This window comes from Petromyzon marinus, unplaced genomic scaffold (assembly GCF_048934315.1).
Source record: "Petromyzon marinus isolate PM22_M1 ecotype Great Lakes invasive population unplaced genomic scaffold, UKy_Petmar_22M1.pri1.0 PM_G_Scaffold_1, whole genome shotgun sequence".
NCBI lineage: Eukaryota > Metazoa > Chordata > Hyperoartia > Petromyzontiformes > Petromyzontidae > Petromyzon > Petromyzon marinus.
In genome coordinates this window covers 451611-461550 of record NW_027422650.1, presented here as the reverse complement: position 1 = coordinate 461550, position 9940 = coordinate 451611, and positions in this window count along the sequence as shown.

Sequence of the window (9940 nt, the reverse complement as noted above, 5' to 3'; positions counted from 1 at the left end):
TTATTAAATAGGCTTATTTCAGCAACTTAGGCTTATTAAATAGCCTAATTAAGTAGGCTTATTTCAGCAACTTGGGATTATTAAATAGACTTATTTCAGCAACTTACGCTGATTAAAAAGGCTTATTTCAGCAACTTAGACTTATTAAATAGCCTTATTTCAGCAACTTAGACTCATTAAATAGGTTTATTTCAGCAACTTATGCTTATTAAATATACTTATTTCAGCAACTTAGGCTTATTAAATAGGCTTATTTCAGCAACTTAGACTTATTAAATAGCTTTATTTCAGCAACTTAGGCTTATTAAATAGGCTTATTTCAGCAACTTAGGCTTATTAAATAGCCTTATTTCAGCAACTTAAACTTATTAAATAGGCTTATTTCAGCAACTTAGGCTTATTAAATAGGCTTATTCAGCAACTTAGGCTTATTAAATAGGCTTATTTCAGCAACTTAGGCTTATTAAATAGGCTCATTCAGAAACTTAGGCTTATTAAATAGGCTTATTTCAGCAACTTAGACTTATTAAATAGGCCTATTAAATAGGCTTATTAAATAGGCTTATTTCAGCAACTTAGACTTATTAAATAGGCCTATTAAATAGGCTTATTAAATAGACTTATTAAATAGGCTCATTAAATACTTATTAATTAGTCTTATTAAATATGCTTATTAAATAGACTTATTAAATAGGCTCAATAAATAGGCTTATTAAATAGTCTTATTAAATAGGCTCAATAAATAGGCTTATTAAATAGGCTTATTAAATAGGCTTATTAAATAGACTTATTAAATAGTCTTATTAAATAGGCTCAATAAATAGGCTTATTAAATAGGCTCAATAAATAGGCTTATTAAATAGGCTCAATAAATAGGCTTATTAAATAGGCTCAATACATAGGCTTATTAAATAGGCTCATTATATACTTATTAAATAGGCTTATTAAATAGACTTATTAAATAGACTTATTAAATAGGCTTATTAAATAGACTTATTAAATAGGCTTATTAAAAAGGCTTATTAAATAGACTTATTAAATAGGCTCATTAAATACTTATTAAATATGTTTATTAAATAGGTGTATTAAATAGGCTTATTAAATAGGCTTATAAAATAGGCTTATTAAATAGGCTTATTAAATAGACTCATTAAATAGCCTCATTGAATAGGCTTATTTTAGCAACTTAGGCTTATTAAATAGGTTTATTTCAGCAACTTAGACTTATTAAATAGGCTTATTTCAGCAACTTAGGCTTATTAAATAAGCTTATTTCAGCAACTTATGCTTATTAAATAGCCTTATTAAACAGGTTTATTTCAGCAACTTAGGCTTATTAAATAGCATTTTTAAATAGGTTTATTTCAGCAACTTAGACTTATTAAATATACCTTTTTAAATAGGCTTAGTTCAGAAACTTAGGCTTATTAAATAGGCTTATTTCAGCAACTTAGGCTCATTAAATAGCCTTATTAAATAGGCTTATTTCAGCAACTTAAACTTATTAAATAGCCTTATTTCAGCAACTTAGGCTTATTAAATAGCATTTTTAAATAGGTTTATTTCAGCAACTTAGACTTATTAAATATACCTTTTTAAATAGGCTTAGTTCAGAAACTTAGGCTTATTAAATAGGCTTATTTCAGCAACTTAGGCTCATTAAATAGCCTTATTAAATATGCTTATTTCAGCAACTTAGGCTTATTAAATGGGCTTATTTCAGCAACTTAGGCTTATTAAATAGGCTTATTTCAGCAACTTAGACTTATTAAATAGCCTTATTTCAGCAACTTACGCTTATTAAATAGGCTTATTTCAGCAACTTAGGCTTATTAAATAGCCTAATTAAGTAGGCTTATTTCAGCAACTTGGGATTATTAAATAGACTTATTTCAGCAACTTACGCTGATTAAAAAGGCTTATTTCAGCAACTTAGACTTATTAAATAGCCTTATTTCAGCAACTTAGACTCATTAAATAGGTTTATTTCAGCAACTTATGCTTATTAAATATACTTATTTCAGCAACTTAGGCTTATTAAATAGGCTTATTTCAGCAACTTAGACTTATTAAATAGCCTTATTTCAGCAACTTACGCTTATTAAATAGGCTTATTTCAGCAACTTAGGCTTATTAAATAGCCTAATTAAGTAGGCTTATTTCAGCAACTTGGGATTATTAAATAGACTTATTTCAGCAACTTAGACTTATTAAATATGTTTATTCAGCAACTTAGGCTTATTAAATAGGCTTATTCAGCAACTTAGGCTTATTAAATAGGCTTATTTCAGCAACTTATGCTTATTAAATAGGCTCATTCAGCAACTTAGGCTTATAAATAGGCTTATTTCAGCAACTTAGACTTATTAAATAGGCCTATTAAATAGGCTTATTAAATAGGCTTATTTCAGCAACTTAGACTTATTAAATAGGCCTATTAAATAGGCTTATTAAATAGGCTTATTAAATAGGCTTATTTCAGCAACTTAGGCTTATTAAATAGGCTTATTAAATGGGCTTATTTCAGCAACTTAGGCTTATTAAATAGGCTTATTTCAGCAACTTAGACTTATTAAATAGCCTTATTTCAGCAACTTACGCTTATTAAATAGGCTTATTTCAGCAACTTAGGCTTATTAAATAGCCTAATTAAGTAGGCTTATTTCAGCAACTTGGGATTATTAAATAGACTTATTTCAGCAACTTACGCTGATTAAAAAGGCTTATTTCAGCAACTTAGACTTATTAAATAGCCTTATTTCAGCAACTTAGACTCATTAAATAGGTTTATTTCAGCAACTTATGCTTATTAAATATACTTATTTCAGCAACTTAGGCTTATTAAATAGGCTTATTTCAGCAACTTAGACTTATTAAATAGCTTTATTTCAGCAACTTAGGCTTATTAAATAGGCTTATTTCAGCAACTTAGGCTTATTAAATAGCCTTATTTCAGCAACTTAAACTTATTAAATAGGCTTATTTCAGCAACTTAGGCTTATTAAATAGGCTTATTCAGCAACTTAGGCTTATTAAATAGGCTTATTTCAGCAACTTAGGCTTATTAAATAGGCTCATTCAGAAACTTAGGCTTATTAAATAGGCTTATTTCAGCAACTTAGACTTATTAAATAGGCCTATTAAATAGGCTTATTAAATAGGCTTATTTCAGCAACTTAGACTTATTAAATAGGCCTATTAAATAGGCTTATTAAATAGACTTATTAAATAGGCTCATTAAATACTTATTAATTAGTCTTATTAAATATGCTTATTAAATAGACTTATTAAATAGGCTCAATAAATAGGCTTATTAAATAGTCTTATTAAATAGGCTCAATAAATAGGCTTATTAAATAGGCTTATTAAATAGGCTTATTAAATAGACTTATTAAATAGTCTTATTAAATAGGCTCAATAAATAGGCTTATTAAATAGGCTCAATAAATAGGCTTATTAAATAGGCTCAATAAATAGGCTTATTAAATAGGCTCAATAAATAGGCTTATTAAATAGGCTCATTATATACTTATTAAATAGGCTTATTAAATAGACTTATTAAATAGACTTATTAAATAGGCTTATTAAATAGACTTATTAAATAGGCTTATTAAAAAGGCTTATTAAATAGACTTATTAAATAGGCTCATTAAATACTTATTAAATATGTTTATTAAATAGGTGTATTAAATAGGCTTATTAAATAGGCTTATAAAATAGGCTTATTAAATAGGCTTATTAAATAGACTCATTAAATAGCCTCATTGAATAGGCTTATTTTAGCAACTTAGGCTTATTAAATAGGTTTATTTCAGCAACTTAGACTTATTAAATAGGCTTATTTCAGCAACTTAGGCTTATTAAATAAGCTTATTTCAGCAACTTATGCTTATTAAATAGCCTTATTAAACAGGTTTATTTCAGCAACTTAGGCTTATTAAATAGCATTTTTAAATAGGTTTATTTCAGCAACTTAGACTTATTAAATATACCTTTTTAAATAGGCTTAGTTCAGAAACTTAGGCTTATTAAATAGGCTTATTTCAGCAACTTAGGCTCATTAAATAGCCTTATTAAATATGCTTATTTCAGCAACTTAGGCTTATTAAATAGGCTTATTTCAGCAACTTAAACTTATTAAATAGCCTTATTTCAGCAACTTAGGCGTATTAAATAGCCTTATTTCAGCAATTTAGACTTATTAAATAGGCTTATTCAGCAACTTAGGCTTATTAAATAGCTTTATTAAATAGGCTTATTTCAGCAACTTAGACTTATTAAATAGGTTTATTCAGCAACTTAGGCTTATTAAATAGGCTTATTCAGCAACTTAGGCTTATTAAATAGGCTTATTTCAGCAACTTAGGCTTATTAAATAGGCTCATTCAGCAACTTAGGCTTATAAATAGGCTTATTTCAGCAACTTAGACTTATTAAATAGGCCTATTAAATAGGCTTATTAAATAGGCTTATTTCAGCAACTTAGACTTATTAAATAGGCCTATTAAATAGGCTTATTAAATAGGCTTATTAAATAGGCTTATTTCAGCAACTTAGGCTTATTAAATAGGCTTATTAAATGGGCTTATTTCAGCAACTTAGGCTTATTAAATAGGCTTATTTCAGCAACTTAGACTTATTAAATAGCCTTATTTCAGCAACTTACGCTTATTAAATAGCCTTATTTCAGCAACTTAGGCTTATTAAATAGCCTTATTAAATAGGCTTATTTCAGCAACTTAGACTTATTAAATAGGTTTATTCAGCAACTTAGGCTTATTAAATAGGCTTATTCAGCAACTTAGGCTTATTAAATAGGCTTATTTCAGCAACTTAGGCTTATTAAATAGGCTCATTCAGCAACTTAGGCTTATTAAATAGGCTTATTTCAGCAACTTAGACTTATTAAATAGGCCTATTAAATAGGCTTATTAAATAGGCTTATTTCAACAACTTAGGCTTATTAAATAGGCTTATTTCAGCAACTTAGGCTTATTAAATAGCCTTATTTCAGCAACTTAGACTTATTAAATATGCTTATTTCAGCAACTTAGGCTTATTAAATAGGCTTATTCAGCAACTTAGGCTTATTAAATAGGCTTATTTCAGCAACTTAGGATTATTAAATAGGCTCATTCAGAAACTTAGGCTTATTAAATAGGCTTATTTCAGCAACTTAGACTTATTAAATAGGCCTGTTAAATAGGCTTATTAAATAGGTTTATTTCAGCAACTTAGACTTATTAAATAGGCCTATTAAATAGGCTTATTAAATAGACTTATTAAATAGGCACATTAAATACTTATTAAATAGGCTTAATAAATAGGCTTATTAAATAGGCTTATTTCAGCAACTTAGGCTTATTAAATAGGCTTATTAAATGGGCTTATTTCAGCAACTTAGGCTTATTAAATAGGCTTATTTCAGCAACTTAGACTTATTAAATAGCCTTATTTCAGCAACTTACGCTTATTAAATAGGCTTATTTCAGCAACTTAGGCTTATTAAATAGCCTAATTAAGTAGGCTTATTTCAGCAACTTGAGCTTATTAAATAGGCTTATTTCAGCAACTTATGCTGATTAAAAAGGCTTATTTCAGCAACTTAGACTTATTAAATAGCCTTATTTCAGCAACTTAGACTCATTAAATAGGCTTATTTCAGCAACTTATGCTTATTAAAAATACTTATTTCAGCAACTTAGGCTTATTAAATAGGCTTATTTCAGCAACTTAGACTTATTAAATAGCCTTATTTCAGCAACTTAGGCTTATTAAATAGGCTTATTTCAGCAACTTAGGCTTATTAAATAGCCTTATTTCAGCAACTTAGACTTATTAAATAGGCTTATTTCAGCAACTTAGGCTTATTAAATAGGCTTATTCAGCAACTTAGGCTTATTACATAGGCTTATTTCAGCAACTTAGACTTATTAAATAGGCCCGTTAAATAGGCTTATTAAATAGGTTTATTTCAGCAACTTAGACTTATTAAATAGGCCTATTAAATAGGCTTATTAAATAGACTTATTAAATAGGCACATAAAATACTTATTAAATAGGCTTATTAAATAAGCTTATTAAATAGGCTTATTAAATAGACTTATTAAATAGGCTCAATAAATAGGCTTATTAAATAGGCTTACTAAATAGGCTTATTAAATAGACTTATTAAATAGGCTTATTAAATAGGCTCAATAAATAGGCTTATTAAATAGGCTCAATAAATAGGCTTTTTAAATAGGCTCAATAAATAGGCATATTAAATAGGCTCATTAAATACTTATTAAATAGACTTATTAAATAGACTTATTAAATAGGCTTATTAAATAGGCTTATTAAATAGGCTTTTTAAATAGGCTCAATAAATAGGCATATTAAATAGGCTCATTAAATACTTATTAAATAGGCTTATTAAATAGACTTATGAAATAGGCTTATTAAATAGGCTTATTAAATAGGCTTATTAAATAGGCTTATTAAATAGACTTATTAAATAGCCTCATTAAATAGGCTTATTTTAGCAACTTGGGCTTATTAAATAAGTTTATTTCAGCAACTTAGACTTATTAAAAGCCTTATTAAATAGGCTTATTTCAGCAACTTAGGCTTATTAAATAAGCTTATTTCAGCAACTTATTCTTATTAAATAGCCTTATTAAACAGGTTTATTTCAGCAACTTAAGCTTATTAAGTAGCATTTTTAAATAGGTTTATTTCAGCAACTTAGACTTATTAAATAGGTTTATTCAGCAACTTAGGCTTATTAAATAGGCTTATTCAGCAACTTAGGCTTATTTAATAGGCTTATTTCAGCAACTTAGGCTTATTTAATAGGCTTATTTCAGCAACTTATGCTTTTAAATAGCCTTATTAAACAGGTTTATTTCAGCAACTTAGGCTTATTAAATAGCTTTATTAAATAGGCTTATTTCAGCAACTTAGACTTATTAAATAGGTTTATTCAGCAACTTAGGCTTATTAAATAGGCTTATTTCAGCAACTTATGCTTATTAAATAGCCTTATTAAACAGGTTTATTTCAGCAACTTAGGCTTATTAAATAGCATTTTTAAATAGGTTTATTTCAGCAACTTAGACTTATTAAATATACCTTTTTAAATAGGCTTAGTTCAGAAACTTAGGCTTATTAAATAGGCTTATTTCAGCAACTTAGGCTCATTAAATAGCCTTATTAAATAGGCTTATTTCAGCAACTTAAACTTATTAAATAGCCTTATTTCAGCAACTTAGGCTTATTAAATAGCATTTTTAAATAGGTTTATTTCAGCAACTTAGACTTATTAAATATACCTTTTTAAATAGGCTTAGTTCAGAAACTTAGGCTTATTAAATAGGCTTATTTCAGCAACTTAGGCTTATTAAATAGCATTTTTAAATAGGTTTATTTCAGCAACTTAGACTTATTAAATATACCTTTTTAAATAGGCTTAGTTCAGAAACTTAGGCTTATTAAATAGGCTTATTTCAGCAACTTAGGCTCATTAAATAGCCTTATTAAATAGGCTTATTTCAGCAACTTAAACTTATTAAATAGCCTTATTTCAGCAACTTAGGCTTATTAAATAGCATTTTTAAATAGGTTTATTTCAGCAACTTAGACTTATTAAATATACCTTTTTAAATAGGCTTAGTTCAGAAACTTAGGCTTATTAAATAGGCTTATTTCAGCAACTTAGGCTCATTAAATAGCCTTATTAAATATGCTTATTTCAGCAACTTAGGCTTATTAAATAGGCGTATTTCAGCAACTTAAACTTATTAAATAGCCTTATTTCAGCAACTTAGGCGTATTAAATAGCCTTATTTCAGCAATTTAGACTTATTAAATAGGCTTATTCAGCAACTTAGGCTTATTAAATAGCTTTATTAAATAGGCTTATTTCAGCAACTTAGACTTATTAAATAGGTTTATTCAGCAACTTAGGCTTATTAAATAGGCTTATTCAGCAACTTAGGCTTATTAAATAGGCTTATTTCAGCAACTTAGGCTTATTAAATAGGCTCATTCAGCAACTTAGGCTTATAAATAGGCTTATTTCAGCAACTTAGACTTATTAAATAGGCCTATTAAATAGGCTTATTAAATAGGCTTATTTCAGCAACTTAGACTTATTAAATAGGCCTATTAAATAGGCTTATTAAATAGGCTTATTAAATAGGCTTATTTCAGCAACTTAGGCTTATTAAATAGGCTTATTAAATGGGCTTATTTCAGCAACTTAGGCTTATTAAATAGGCTTATTTCAGCAACTTAGACTTATTAAATAGCCTTATTTCAGCAACTTAGGCTTATTAAATAGGCTTATTTCAGCAACTTAGGCTTATTAAATAGCCTTATTTCAGCAACTTAGACTTATTAAATAGGCTTATTTCAGCAACTTAGGCTTATTAAATAGGCTTATTCAGCAACTTAGGCTTATTACATAGGCTTATTTCAGCAACTTAGACTTATTAAATAGGCCCGTTAAATAGGCTTATTAAATAGGTTTATTTCAGCAACTTAGACTTATTAAATAGGCCTATTAAATAGGCTTATTAAATAGACTTATTAAATAGGCACATAAAATACTTATTAAATAGGCTTATTAAATAAGCTTATTAAATAGGCTTATTAAATAGACTTATTAAATAGGCTCAATAAATAGGCTTATTAAATAGGCTTACTAAATAGGCTTATTAAATAGACTTATTAAATAGGCTTATTAAATAGGCTCAATAAATAGGCTTATTAAATAGGCTCAATAAATAGGCTTTTTAAATAGGCTCAATAAATAGGCATATTAAATAGGCTCATTAAATACTTATTAAATAGACTTATTAAATAGACTTATTAAATAGGCTTATTAAATAGGCTTATTAAATAGGCTTTTTAAATAGGCTCAATAAATAGGCATATTAAATAGGCTCATTAAATACTTATTAAATAGGCTTATTAAATAGACTTATGAAATAGGCTTATTAAATAGGCTTATTAAATAGGCTTATTAAATAGGCTTATTAAATAGACTTATTAAATAGCCTCATTAAATAGGCTTATTTTAGCAACTTGGGCTTATTAAATAAGTTTATTTCAGCAACTTAGACTTATTAAAAGCCTTATTAAATAGGCTTATTTCAGCAACTTAGGCTTATTAAATAAGCTTATTTCAGCAACTTATTCTTATTAAATAGCCTTATTAAACAGGTTTATTTCAGCAACTTAAGCTTATTAAGTAGCATTTTTAAATAGGTTTATTTCAGCAACTTAGACTTATTAAATAGGTTTATTCAGCAACTTAGGCTTATTAAATAGGCTTATTCAGCAACTTAGGCTTATTTAATAGGCTTATTTCAGCAACTTAGGCTTATTTAATAGGCTTATTTCAGCAACTTATGCTTTTAAATAGCCTTATTAAACAGGTTTATTTCAGCAACTTAGGCTTATTAAATAGCTTTATTAAATAGGCTTATTTCAGCAACTTAGACTTATTAAATAGGTTTATTCAGCAACTTAGGCTTATTAAATAGGCTTATTTCAGCAACTTATGCTTATTAAATAGCCTTATTAAACAGGTTTATTTCAGCAACTTAGGCTTATTAAATAGCATTTTTAAATAGGTTTATTTCAGCAACTTAGACTTATTAAATATACCTTTTTAAATAGGCTTAGTTCAGAAACTTAGGCTTATTAAATAGGCTTATTTCAGCAACTTAGGCTCATTAAATAGCCTTATTAAATAGGCTTATTTCAGCAACTTAAACTTATTAAATAGCCTTATTTCAGCAACTTAGGCTTATTAAATAGCATTTTTAAATAGGTTTATTTCAGCAACTTAGACTTATTAAATATACCTTTTTAAATAGGCTTAGTTCAGAAACTTAGGCTTATTAAATAGGCTTATTTCAGCAACTTAGGCTTATTAAATAGCATTTTTAAA